A 12791-nucleotide genomic window follows, 5' to 3' on the forward strand; every position below is an offset into this window, starting at 1 on the left:
TAATATTCTTCACATTAACTGCGTTCCTGCAGGAAGTTGTGTTTATTCCCAATGTGCTTAATACTAAGAGAAAAAAAAAGAAAAAAGAAAAGCGCTTTCCAGATCTTAACCGTTTTAGTCAGGTGGGAGGGGGGCATGCTCTTTATTGGCCTTATGTTCTCCCAAGGAATGTTTTTTCTTTATTTTGGGGAGGCAAGAGGGCAACTGCAAAATGATCGGATCAAACGTAACGTGTATAGGTATTAAGAAGGTTCTGCTCTATACGGGAATAAGAAGGGTTACTCCTTGCATCGACTGATCAAAAGGTTTCACAGCTGTTTTTAACATCTGTGCCCCCTTCTTAATACATTTAATAGTGATCTTTGTACCTCTGCACAGAAGTGTATTTGGGCTTCTATATGTTGACATTTTTCTCATTACAATTTCTTATGACTTACAGATGGCCTGGAATTAATTTGGTCCATTCTTTCCCCTTCACTGGGGCTCCAGCATTTTGCACATTAAGATTTTTGACTCTTGAATATGCTTTTTTATATATTTATATATATGTTTATTATGTGGGATTTATTGATCCTCAAGAGGAAGTCCACTATTTTGTAATAAATGCAACACACGCCCGACCTTACTTGGGAATATGTGCTCCATCAGGCTGCGATAAAATGCGAAAAACACAGATGCCGCTCGTCTACCAGCGAATACACGTCGAAATTTGCTTAAATCGAAGATATAACGATGAGTAACATCGTATATTGCGAAACCTCAATCAGTCGGAACAAAGCCCCTTCATTCATTTTCTACTGCCTGTATATTTGTCTTTTTTTTTTTTTGAGGATCCTGCTCAGCAGTGGAGCCCACGTGTCTCTCTCGTACCCTTCCTCCCACCTTTTTTAGCTTTTCAGTTCTTAGAGGAGAAATGACACAAATGAAACGCCTCTCAGAAAACTGCCATTAAAATATATATTAGACACTGTGCTGAATCTATTCTCCAGTTCTGCAGGCTCTTAGAAATCCTGTTTGATCTCCCCTACGGAAACACAGGGCAGAGGAGTTCTTACAGACTGATGTCTTAAAGCAGAGAGAGAGGGAGAAAAAAAAAAAAGAAGAGAAAACGAGAGAAATAAACAGGCTTGCACAGTGAATAGCTTCTCCTCGCATGGTGCATCGTCACATTGCCGGTCTTAACTAGCCGCAACCTTTTGTTGTTCAAAACACTTTGACCAAACAATGGAAACTCCAGTTTTCTCTCTAAACAAACCTTATTATTCTCCAGTTAGAAATATCCTTACGATCAATAGATCAATGCTGCTAATACCAACATGCGTTGGTAAACAGAATAAGTCCCTCCGATCCGTTTCATCGAACAGCCTGCCTCAATTCATCAAGAACGAAGCACCTCGTCTGGTTGTATTTTTTTTTTCTCTTCCTTTCATGCAGATTGGTGCAAGATTGAATTAGGCTATGCTGCAGAGGTCACGAGCGCACCCTGTCTTTGTCGGGCATGGCTGTCAGCGTCCACATGACAGGTCTAAGGCCAAAGCCCGGCCTGTAGACTCTAGTTTATCGTCCACTCTATCAAAGAGTCTAATGGTCAGCAGAGGAGGCACAAACTGTCCCCTGTGGCTTGACATTAACAGAGTGAACTTGTTTAAGTGTTACCGGCGATGTCTGAGGATGATGTGGACGCCAATAACAGTTTTCTTCAATGAGCACTCGCTCAGATCACAACTCAATACGGCTCGACGGTGACACAGCCGAGCTGCAAAAACGTTCCCAGGAGGCATGCCCTCACCTCCGAATCCAAAATAGAGAAGGGCTGATCAATGCCCTCTGACAACAAGTGAGGCAGTCACCTCTCGGCCCTTCCTTGCCTCCTCTACGAAGAACATAACGATAAATGGGACAATAACTACACACAACAAATGCCCACAGACCTTCTCACGCCATGGCCAACATCATCGAGCGGCCCTACTACAGAGATTAAGAGCGGTCGGCACATATTTACATCCCTCTTCACTCATATTTATCTGATGTATAGTCAGCAGACTTACAATTTTCATTTCCTATCTTTAAGATAATTTTCTCTGGACTTTTGATTTTAATTTATTAGAAATTTCTTAAAACATACGTTTCCATATACGGTAAATATATGATGCAAGAAACATAGTATTGTTGACATTTTCTTATACTATTGTACTTTTTTTACTTTCAAATTATTCGTAATTTAAAAAAAATATTTATTATTCAGGCACAGATGGACTGACATTCAAAAAAAAAAAAGAAAAAAAAATTATATATATATATATATATATATACTGAATAGTAATAATATAAATCGCACAGGGTTGGAAATCGACCCTCCTCCCACCACCAATGCCGCATGTCTTTAGCCTCTTATGCACTTTCTTTTTTGCACTGTGCATTGGTGTATTTATATAACAAAAGAATGCAGTCAGTCACTACTTCAGCCTCAATGGCAGAGTACCAACTTCTTTTCTAGCAGCACAAACATTTACTATACTGGCAGGAGCTAGAAAGGATATAAGCCTCTGCTGTGTCAGAAGTCAAGATAACCAGGAGACTGGAAATTCCAGGGCAAGAAGAGAAAAATATGGACATGCGTGTATGTATATATATATATATATATGTATATATATATATATATGTACTTACCGTATATGCATATATTCATTTATTTTTCTAGAATAAAAGGAGAGAAATACCTACACACCTACAATACCTACACATGTACATATACATTTCGAAAAGCTCCGTAGAGAGAGCTGAAACGTAACACAGCTGCTGTTGCTGAATAACGTAGTATAGATTTTTATATCTTTCATAGGAAGCTTTGCCAGTTTCCTTGGGGGCGATTTGCACCCATTTATTCAGCACTGCTGTTTTCTGGATTTGTGCTTATTCATTTATTAAGAGAGATATATGTGCAGTTCTAATGTTTTATTTTGTGCAACATGCTAATTTAGTGTTTTTTTAATGTTTTATTTTAGTATATACTAAGAATAAAAATGGTATTTTTCTAATATAGGTAGAAAAAATATCAGGTAAATACTGAGATAGATAGATAGATAGATAGATAGATAGATAGATAGATAGATAGATAGATAGATAGATAGATAGATAGATGATAGATAATAGATAGATAGATAGATAGATAGATGATATATAATAGATAGATACTAGATGGATAATAGATATATAATAGATAGATAATTGATTATAGATAGACAGTAGATAGATAATAGATAGATAAATAGATAATAGATATGATAGATAATAGATACAGTAGATAGATATTATAGACAGTAGAAAGCTAGATAATAGATAGATAATAGATAGATAGATAATAGATAGATAATAGTAGATGATAGATAGATAATAGATAGATGATTGATATATAATAGATAGATAGATGATAGATAGATAATAGATTGATAAATAGATAATAGATTTTATAGATAATAGATAGATAGATATTATAGACAGTAGATAGATCGATAATAGATAGATAGATAGATAGATAGATTAGATAGATGTGAATGTCTTCACTTGTCCCTGCAGATGTGTGGAATAATGTTGGAAGAAGCAGAGAGCTGCTGAGATCTCCAATGACATTTCAGAGCTTCTAGATGACGATGATAAAACACAGATATACATTGCATGAAGCTACTGGAGAGCAGCAGCGCCATTTATTAATTCAGATGTCCAGAGTTCTTATTCTCTGGCCCCATGTCTATGCCGGGAAGTGCATGTGTATAAAGTATAAGTAAATAGATGCTGTATATATTTACTGTATACTTTATGTAAACGTATCTTTAGTGTATATATCTCTATGTATGTATGCCGCCAGTACATGTGATCCCATTTGCAGTTGCAGCATGGGTTCATTTCAATAGCGGTTCGTGTACGGTATCATTTTTATCATTTTACAAATGGAGACACATGCAGGAGACAGGCTGCGTCGTGGGCTCTGGAGTTCTTATTTAGCACTATGATTTTTCTTGGCTGTCGCCCCTAAACAAAGGCAGTGAGTGGTAAATGTAAGAAGAGGGGGCATGAGTGGCCGGGCCAAGGTCTGATCCAGCAGACAAGAGAGATTGGCCAAACAATAGAAATGACCCTGACATTGAAGAAATAAATAAAACATGCAAATAGTTGTCCCTGATGGCTGCCTTATCCCCCCACCCCCAACTGTGATTACATTTTCCGTGGTCATTTCCCAAATGTCTACCCAACAGAAGACGAAGAAAAAAAAAATCACCCACAGCCTTCTCTCACACCATTGCTTAAAGCAAAGCCCCTTCCTGCGGCTTGCAATCTGCAGGGCTGCCAATCACACACACTTCCAGCGTCAGGCACTCTGCTTTCATTAGGCCACAATGCATCACATCTGATTACGGCACAACCCCAAAAAACACCAAGTAACAATAAGATAGGGAAGCGTGACACTGCCCCGTTAATAATCAGCACAGCTTTGCCTCGTGCACTGGACCTTACCAAAGGGCCCGCTTTAATAAGTCTGCTAGCTAACGCTTGTCGCTATGCAGAGCTGCTCTTTACAGACTCAACAGCGAGGTGAGAAAGCAAGAAGAATAGGAAGGGGGGGGGACCAATATCTACAGAGCTAATGACAAGTGCCTTAATATCCGGAATTTTCACTTTCCCATAAGCAGATTTTCTTTTCCTATTGGACCAATTTCTAATTAAAGATTTTAATCTGGTTTCCCATTGAGTTAATAAGCCCTTTGATTGATTAGGATTCATAAAATTGTCATTTTCCACCGCTGAGACTGCCGCGTGCTTCGGAGACCGGCGTAAGGTGCCACTATTGTTCAGATACCCCCAACGAAGATGAATACGAACGTCAGTCAATAATAGGCCAAAACGGAGCCACAGAGAAGAAGTTACACACGTGCATTATTCTAATTTCATAATATTTTAATTTCTTGTCGAAGAAAAAAAAACAGATTTGGTAATTAAAAATGTAATTTCAGCAGCGGGGGATTTTTTTTTTCTGTTGCGCATAGTTGCTATAACATGAATCGACGTACTAAGAATGATTAACTGCGGGTTACCATTCAGGATATTGTCCCGTAGGGTCATCTAGCTGAATGGGAAACAATTCGGAAATCACATACGTTTTAGGAGAAAATGTTTCATTATTAATTGCTCTATAAAGGCGTTTAGATTATTGAGGTATTTAGATTAGTTTTTTTATGTGCATGGGGGGTTAGCGTCAGACATTCGTCTAGGTCCCACAGGTTTTTTGGACGCCGGTAATTCTTTCGATGGCAGGAAATGTTACCATCACCTTGACATGTATAAGTATAGTACTCTCTGGAAATCAGGGCTTTGGGGAAGTATGGCACAAGACGTGTCTGTAGGCACATGCAAACATTGGAAGGATGGGCCGCGAAACAGTGGGGGACCCCTTCTAATTTGGTGACTGCCACAATAGGAATCTTGTAAACCTGTGCTGCATTCTTCATCCTAGCAATACTTAGTCATGTTTGGGGCATACATCAGCTACATGTCCCCCGACCTGGGAATCATACAGTATTGTTTTGTAATCATATTGTTGTTACACTGCTACGGAATCCATTTGCCTTCTAAAAATGTGTCCTTCCTCTCTCCTTGTAGCCTGGTTCTGATGTCAGTGACCCCTTCCTTCTTCCTCCTGTCCAGTGTTTGTCAGCCATATTTGACTGAGGATCATCTATTTACATCTCTGCTTCAGAATTGTCTTTTTACCTCCTGCAGTTTCATAATACAAGAGTTTAGTTTGACAATAAAACTTCAGGAACCTTCATACATGACTCTGCAGTTGAGTTGAGGCTACCTGATAAAATCACTTTGTGTGAGTACTGGTCAATAGAGGCATCCATAGAAAACAAGGCTCGAGAGCCCCACACTCACAGCCTAGTAATGGAATAGTCTCCGTCTTCCGATTGCTTGTCCTACATCTGTCGTATGTGCGCCATAGCTTTTGTGTAGAAAAGTACCTCATAGCTCCTGAGCCCTAAAGCACAATGTGTAATAGGGTACTCCATCAATTGTGTGCTTCTTGTAATAAAACGGGGTTTCTTGTGAGTAAAATTGAAAACAAAATCAAGTTTCCAATTTACCTCTTGTTAAAAAATCCTCTGGAAATGCAAGGAATGTTCATCTATAGATTCTTGCCCATTGCCTAGGTTACTGGCCACTTCCATAGTGTATCAGAGGTGGTCAGTTTCTTAGACAATGGTCGCGCTCTTTGCTATAGAGCTTGCAAGCGCGGCTCTGAAGCTTGTACAATTTCTGGATCCAGTCAATGCCCTCGTGCTCCAATGATACTGGAGAGCAATGCTAACTTCATAGGAAAGCATACAATTCGGGCTAGCATCTCAGTTATGCTGATGGACCAAACTATCATTCTTCAGGAGCTCACCTTTCCCCAGCAAGTAGGAAGCCAGGAGGTAGAGGAGCCGTGTGCTCCTAAAGATAAGAATAACCCTTTTAGTAGCAGAGCAGCCATTATGCCCACTTAGGCATTATTACCTGGGTACAACTCCACCTTCTGTCTCCTATCCTATGCCTTTGCTTCTTTGTAAGATGCAGAGGCTCGAGCCAATGCTGGTGAAAAGGTTAATATAAGCTTATTATAACATGTAGTCATCAACAGAAGTCAAGCAAAAGTAGAAGACGGAAAAACCCTATAAGAAAAGTACACTTTGCAGTAAATTAGGAACCGGTAAGATATTCCAATTGGTTCATACAGAACCGGTGATGAAACGTCCTTTTATAGTGAATGGAACATATTCATAGGTGCATATAGGGCTCCTAACTTGTATCAAACCCTGCTGACCATAGTGATAAGATGGAAGAACTTTGCTGCCTCACAATACTCTGTGCAGACATAACAGTGAATCACCAATATGGACAACCAGGATGGAATAGTGTTCACACTACGCACTGGTGACACAAACCTGAGGATATTTCGATTTATTGCATTTATTTATACATCTAAAATTTCAGGCTGTGTCAACATATTCCCGTCCTCTATGTGTAACCTTATCCTGCCCCCGGCACTATGATCTAATTTCTCCATGTCAATCACGCAGTCACGCGAGGGACATTTTCTTGGGTAGCCAGTTGACCTTCCAAAATGTTTTTTTTTTTTTTTTAAGGGACTGGAGAAAGAGGTAGAGGAAACCTATGCGTGTCCGTAGGGAGATGATGAAGAAGTCTTCAGGTCAAAGCCCAATACTAACCACCATGTATTATGATGTGCACTGCTCCTTATGGTATCACAAAGGTAAGGGGCTATTATAAAACGGTATTCAGCACACGATGACACATCCCCTTAATTACTAGCCATTATGTTATTATTAAAGCACAACATGACAAGACGCATTGTGTATTTTGTTAAAAGTAATGGGCGTACATATCAAACACGACACATTGTTTCCTTGTTGTTATGTTGGGTTTTTTTTTGTCCTCTTTTCTGCTTTTCTTGTTATCAACTAGAGAATTCATCTGAAGACAATGGTGATACAAGTAAATGTCTCCCATTTCCGAGCTTCTAAATGATCAGGGGTATATAAAAACGATATGGCTTTTACCCCAGCAACCTTGAAACAGTCTCTTTAATTACTGGCATTGCAGTAACGGCCTCTTCTCTTTTGTGCTCAATCTCTTCGACTCTCATTGTTCTCACTTGTGCCTATTATCTTACACGGTAGGAGATGGCTCAGGGAAATGGTCAGACAACGTGAGAGGGAGGGGGGCTCCTCTACCTATTCATCCACTAGGAGCTAGTTTTGGGGAACGAGGAAGGAAGGAATGGAGATTTGAAAGAGATAGAAATAAGAGAATGCAAAATCTGGACTTGAGACAAGGTCAAGTCCGGAGCGCCCGCCTTAGCGTAGACACTTCTTAAAAATTGCACGCACACAGACTTATCTGTGAACTTAAGACTTCACAGCATCCAAGGCGGCACACACTCTCCGGCCTCTTTCAATTCCTCAAACGCTTTCATTGTGTTAATTACCTATGACTCAAAAACAGCACACTAGGGCCTTCCAGATCCCAGGGAGATCTGTTGTGCCCTGACAATACAGCAAAATGTAGGAGCCCACGATGCAATCTCAGAAATGTAACACAAAGATGGCTAGGCAGAATGCTGACCTGGAGGGAGATAATAGAGAAGGAGAGTGCTGTGCGGAGACTGACATAATTTAGGTTTTTAAAGCTCTCCATTAGACAGAACAGGCTATTGTTAATTTTAGCCGGCGTGTGAGGCCACTGCTAGCTTCCCATTAGATGTTCAACTAATCGCAAATTCAACAATGTGCGGAAAGGTGCCGGGCCGGCCAATCCCCCCAGTGGGAAAACAATTTGAAATTAATGTTTTTCCTGTTAATAGTTAATGAGATGGTCAGGAGCAGATAGGGCTTTAAAATGAAAGAATGGTTTATTTAAGAAAATTAATTGCCGGCCTCTAAATTTCGTGATAAAATGAACAAAAAACGTAGTAAATTTAGATTCATATTTCTGATCCACAACTTCGACAATTAAGACAGAAAATGGAACAAAATGATTACGACACAATTATACGAAATGACCACTCGCTGTAAATATGTTCGTCTCTAATCTCAGTTTGGGATGGGGGGGTGTAAAGGGCGAGATTATTATCAATTTTATTGTTGAATATTTACTAAAAATTCTGTAGTGATGTGCAAGAATATTCCAAAAAGATTAACTCATCTCCAAGCTATAGATTTGTAAAATAGAATTAGGCACAGACCACATAGTGCAAACAGTGGTACTAGGCTAATTGCCCAAGCCACTCATCGCAATAGCTGTGGATATACTCCCACCAATTTGTAAACATGCAAGAATGAAAGCATAATCCATCCAACATGGTGTAAATTATCGCAAAATTTTATTAAAGTTAAAACAAAAAAAGGAGCTTTACATAGTAATAGCATCAGTACCAAGTGACAGAGTTACAAGCAAGGGAAAACAGGTGCAACAAGAGTAAAACAGCGTTATAGGCAAGAGCACATTATTTCAATCCATATCAAAATTAAGTGACAATGCAGCAATGCAGTAATGGATCCAATTCATATAAAAGTAAAGTGACCGTGCAGTAATGGATCCACAGAACCGGCGTAGTCACATCAACATAGACATAGTGTATCCTCAAGTGAGATAAATGTACAAAGCTAGCCAGATAGACCACAACCTGTCACATATCATTATTCCTCTTACCCATCACTGTATAGTGTGCCGCACACGGCGCCCTGACGCGCGTTTCGCATGGGCTTCTTCCGGGGGCTACTGCTACGGTTCTGTGGATCCATTACTGCACTGTCACTTTATTTTGATATGGATTGAAATAATGTGCTCTTGCCTATAACGCTGTTTTAGTGGCTTTGCACCTGTTTTCCCTTGCTTGTAACTCTGTCACTTGGTACTGATGCTATTACTATGTAAAGCGCCTTTTTTTGTTTTAACTTTAATAAAATTATTTTGAGATAATTTACTCCATGGTGGATGGACTACTCTTTCTTGCATGTTTACAGATTTGTAAAATAGTATAAAATGAAAGTCCACAATACACATTAGACTAAAGTCAGCTGAACCCGCCAATATCAGTGGCTTCAGCCAATGGTTTAATGTGTATGGGGGCAACGGCTGACTGCTGGTTGGAAAATGTCCGATTTGAAGCTGCTCACTCCACATTCTACATTCTATATTGTTTAGGGGCTGACATATTATTGGTGCATCCTGTGCAGCCACACAGGGGCCCAAGAGCTACATCCTCCGTTGCAGCTCTTGGACTGCAAAGGGCCCATATGTTATCCTTGCACAGGGGCCCCTTTTTTCATTTTTGCATTTATAAACATATTCTTTTTTTTTTTTTTAAATAGGCCTGATTTGGGACCATTTGCTCAAATGCCAGAACTGCTTTTCTGAGTTCATCCATCTCAGTCCTTGGTGTATCCTTAAGGGTAGACCATGGCACCTGGCGAGAAGGGGGCCCAGACCAGGTCTGACAAATATCGGGTGTGCTGAGAGACCCAGGAATCATGGAAAGGAGATGGTGGCAAACAAGTTGACAAGCCTTCCTGTCTCAGTATGTTCTGGCTGTGATGGTCTTAACCAGCACCAAGACGGGCTCCATTTGTAACCCTAGGCTACATATGGGAGCCCCTCACCTCTTTGTAGGCCCCTGCTCCTCTCTATGGGATCTCATTCCCTTTCAGTCCTATTTAGGGGAACTGAAGAATTAATGTTAAAAATGCCACCCAGCTGAGTTGTCACATTTTTGGCCCCTGGCTATTATGCAATTAGTGTGTATGTAATTGCTCTTTAATAAGAATCATTGTCGGTTTTTATGCCTAAATAGCCCTAAACTATATTTTTACCTCATGTTAAATTGGAATTTTTTTCAACCAGCAAAGAAATATCTTCTAGTTATTCTTTTTCCGTTATGATGAATCCGTTTTCTTCTTCTTGAAAAAAAAAGGCCCTATAAAACGTAGAAGGATTTCTGTACCTCATATTCGTGGAGAATTTCTGCTAATGGCAGCGATCTTTATAATCACAAAAGTATTGGGGGAAAGAATAGTCTGGAGAAGGATAGAAATGTATCATCAGAGAGTGGGCACCAGGGAGAGATTTGTGCAATACTGGGAACATAAAAGGACGCGCTGGGAGTAGCTGGCATGAATCAGGTGCCTCGGAGATCGGATACACGGCTGCCTGTGAATTCCCTGAGAGTTCTTTGCTCACGTATTCTTTTAGGGTCACACTTTGTGCTACTCGCTCGGCTTTTTTCAGCTCAATGCAGGTTTTCCTGAATCTTTCTTTTTTTTAGACTATATATCTATATTTTTAATTGATATGCATTTAAATGTGCATTATATCTGCAGTCACCCCAGTCAGGCATAGCAGCAACTCGTGCCGTCTACCTCGATCTAGCCGCTGAGATCAGTGATGACGCAACGTCTCCACTGCAGCCAAAACACTGAGACCGGTGCAGAAGCGGAGATTCAGCGCTGGACCCCAGGAGGGTTTGTACCTGCTCTGATGGGGTTCGCTTTCCCCCCTTTTAAGGCTTCCATACTCATTAGATAGCTGTCAGCTGAAAGATCGTTCAACCAACAGCTATCTCCCCGATTCCCCCATACATAGGAAATCTCGGATCGTCCGAGCGCTAATATGTCCTCTGTGAGATTCCACAGGCAGCGGCTTATCTTGGGGGGAGCAAAAAGATCAGCCCATGGAAATCCAACAGATCCATACATCCCCTGTCATCATCTGTCGAAGGAGATTTTGGAGGATTCTCTTATATCAGTGGACTAAGCCAACTCTAGTTTAATGCAGTTATATGAAAAAGTTTGGGCACCCCTATTAATCTTAAGCTTTATGTTTTATAAAAAAAAATTATTTGGCAACAGCTATTTCAGTTTCATATATCTAATAACTGTTGGACACAGTAATGTTTCTGTCTTGAAATGAGGTTTATTGTACTAACAGAAAATGTGCAATCTGCATTCAAACAAAATTTGACTGGTGCATAAGTATGGGCACCCTTATCATTTTCTTGTTTTAAATACTCCTACCTACTTTTTACTGACTTACGAAAGCACTTTTTTTGATTTTCTAACCTCATTGAGCTTTGAACTTCATAGCCAGCTGTATGCAATCATGAGAAAAGCTACTTAAAGTGGCCACTTGCAAGTTGTTCTCCTGTTTGAATCTCCTCTGAAGAGTGGCATCATGGGCTCCTCAAAACAACTGTCTAATGATCTGAAAACAAAGATTATTCAACATAGTTGTTCAGGGGAAGGATACAAAAAGCTGTCTCAGAGATTTAACCTGTCAATTTCCACTGTGAGGAACATAGTAAGGAAATGGAAGAAGACAGGTACAGTTCTTGTTAAGGCCAGAAGTGGCAGGCCAAGAAAACCATCAGAAAGGCAAAGAAGAAGAATGGTGAGATCAGTCAAGGAGAATCATCAGACCACCTCCAGAGAGCTGCAGCATCAACTTGCTGCAGATGGTGTCACTGTGCATCGGTCAACTATACAACGCACTTTGCACAAGGAGAAGCTGTATGGGAGAGTGATGTGAAAGAAGCCGTTTCTGCAAGCACGCCACAAACAGAGTCAGCTGAGGTATGCAAAAGCACATTTGGAGAAGCCAATTTCTTTTTGGAAGAAGGTCCTGTGGACTGATGAAACCAAGTTTGAGTTGTTTGGTCATACAAAAAGGCGTTATGCATGGCGGCCAAAAAACACAGCATTCCAAGAAAAACACTTGCTACCCACCGTAAAATTTGGTGGAGGTTCCATCATGCTTTGGGGCTGTGTGGCCAATGCTGGCACCGGGAATCTTGTTAAAGTTGAGGGATGCATGGATTCCTCTCAGTATCAGCAGATTCTTGACAATAATGTTCATGAATCAGTGACAAAGTTGAAGTTACGCAGGGGATGGATCTTTCAGCAAGACAATGATCCAAAACACCGCTCCAAATCTACTCAGGCATTCATGCAGAGGAAGAATTACACTGTTCTGGAATGGCCATCCCAGTCCCCAGACCTGAATATCATTGAACATCTGTGGGATCATTTGAAGAGGGCTGTCCATGCTCGGCGACCATAAAACTTAACTGAACTGGAATTGTTTTGTAAAGAGGAATGGTCAAAAATACCTTCATCCAGGATCCAGGAACTCATTAAAAGCTACAGGAAGCGACTAGAGGCTGTTATTTTTGCAAAAGGAGG

At 40.3% G+C, this 12791-nt stretch overlaps 1 long non-coding RNA gene across 1 annotated transcript in view; it reads left to right on the top strand.

Moving 5' to 3' along the window:
• LOC138649028 (uncharacterized) overlaps positions 1-12791 on the top strand; it is an 868684-nt gene that overhangs the window by 485020 nt on the left and 370873 nt on the right. Inside the window, exon 3 of the long non-coding RNA XR_011315225.1 lies at positions 7182-7309. This is a non-coding gene — a long non-coding RNA (uncharacterized lncRNA). The remainder of the gene's footprint in view (positions 1-7181; positions 7310-12791) is intronic.

Source organism: Ranitomeya imitator, chromosome 9 (genome assembly GCF_032444005.1).
Source record: "Ranitomeya imitator isolate aRanImi1 chromosome 9, aRanImi1.pri, whole genome shotgun sequence".
Lineage (NCBI taxonomy): Eukaryota > Metazoa > Chordata > Amphibia > Anura > Dendrobatidae > Ranitomeya > Ranitomeya imitator.